This window comes from Penaeus chinensis, chromosome 27 (genome assembly GCF_019202785.1).
Source record: "Penaeus chinensis breed Huanghai No. 1 chromosome 27, ASM1920278v2, whole genome shotgun sequence".
Taxonomy (NCBI): Eukaryota; Metazoa; Arthropoda; class Malacostraca; order Decapoda; family Penaeidae; genus Penaeus; species Penaeus chinensis.
The window spans coordinates 28,853,590-28,855,516 of record NC_061845.1 but is presented as its reverse complement, the minus strand read 5'-3'; positions in this window follow the sequence as shown (position 1 = coordinate 28,855,516).

Sequence of the window (1,927 nt, the reverse complement as noted above, 5' to 3'; positions counted from 1 at the left end):
TTTTCGTAGCAGTTATATACTTTCATTATCTACTATTAATACTTATATTGTCCTTTTTAATTTTCTGTTATTTCTACATGAACGTCATTATTCACATCATAATCTTCATTCCGTTAACTTACCATATTTGTCTAATGGTTAATTGGTTGATTAATTAGAGTGATTAGTTATTTATCTATTCGTTCATTTATCAAAGGATGTATCCATTAAAAGAATCAGAAAAAAACACGTTCATAATCACTACGATCAGATATCCTTTTAATATACTAACCAGCTGCATCTTTGTCAGCCCCCTGCTACGTCAGGTACCCACGAGCTGACAAACCAATCAGTTAATATACTAGTCAGCATCTCTGTCAGCTATCTTACTCCCTGTCAATCACTAGGCTGTTGATTATCCAATCTGTCTGTTTGTGTTCATAGAAGGGTGTTGTTAGTGTGTAGGTGTTAACAGGGTCTGAGTCCGAGGTGATTGGGTTGCCATGTATTGAAGTGATTGTCTTGTTTTTTTGTTTTTTTGTTTGTCTTTCTGTTTTTTCTTTTTTGCTCTTTCTCTCTCTTTCTTTCTCTTTCTCTCGCTCTCTCTCTTTCTCTCTCTTTCTCTCTCGCTCGTTCGCTCTCTCTCTCTCTCTCTCTCTCTCTCTATCTCTCTCTATCTATCTATCTATCTATCTATCTATCTATCTATCTATCCATCTCTTTTCTCTCACTCACTCCCTCCATCTCTCTCTCTTTCTCTCTGCCTCAATAATGATATCTAAATATATATATTTTTTGTTATAGATACAGATAAAAGCACAAATTGACTCTTTTCCAAACCACTCTTTTCCCTTTTCTTCACCCCACCATCCCCTTCTCCCCCTCCCCCCTTTCTCCCTCCTCCTCCTCCCTTTCTCCCTCCCCCCCTCTCTTCCTACCCCTCCCCCCCCGACTTCCCGATTAGGTCGAAGGAGGCTGTCTACGAGATAGCTAAGTGGGTCATCTTCCTTCCTCCTTTCGTTCGTTTTTTCTCGTTCCTCGAAGATGTTCCTCCTACTTCTTGTACTTCCCCAAGTCTTATCTCTTTCTTTCTTTCTTTTTCTTGTTTTTTTTTTTTTTTATTTTTTATCTTTGGTGTTTCTCTCTCTGTCTCGTTTTTTTTTCTTCGTTTTGTCTTGGTCTGTCTCTGTCTCTGTCTTTCTCTCCCTCTTTGACTCTGTTTTTCTCTCTCTTCTCTCTCTTCTTTCTTTCTCTCTCTCTCTCTCTCTCTCTCTCTCTCTCTCTCTCTCTCTCTCTCTCTCTCTCTCTCTCTCTCTCTCTCTCTCTCTCTCTCTCTCTCTCTCTCTCTCTTTATCTCTATCTCTCTATCTCCTCTTCTCTTTTTTCCCCATTTCCTCATCCTCCTATTTATCCCTCCTTCCCCTCCCCTCTCCCCTCTCCCTTTTCCCTCCCCCTCCCACTCCCCCTCTTTATATCCCTCTCCCTCCTTTCTCGACTCTCCCTTCCTCCTTCTCCCCTCTTCCCTCCTCCTTATCCCTCCTCCCCTCCCCTCCCTCCTCCTCATCCCTCCTCCCCTCCCCTCCCTCCTTATCCCTCCTCCCCTCCCCTCCCTCCTCCCCTCCCTCCTCCCCTCCCCTCCCATCCCCTCCCTCCTCCCCTCCCCTCCCCTTCCCTCCCCTTCCTCCTCCCCTTCACCCCCTTCCTCCATCGTCTTTTAGGAATGAAATCGACGTCTTCAGATAATCTTCCGCGCAGTAGGACGGAGGAGGAACCCGGAGACGAGGGGCCCTGATAACTTAATGGCTGGAAACGCGTCTTGATCCTTGAATGAGGCGGGGGGGAAGGGGGAAGGGGGGCGGGAGGGGGATGTGGAAGGGGAAGGGGAAGGGGTAGAGGGAGGGGGTAGAGGGAGGGGGTGGGGAAGGGCAGGGGGGAGGGTTGGAAGGGG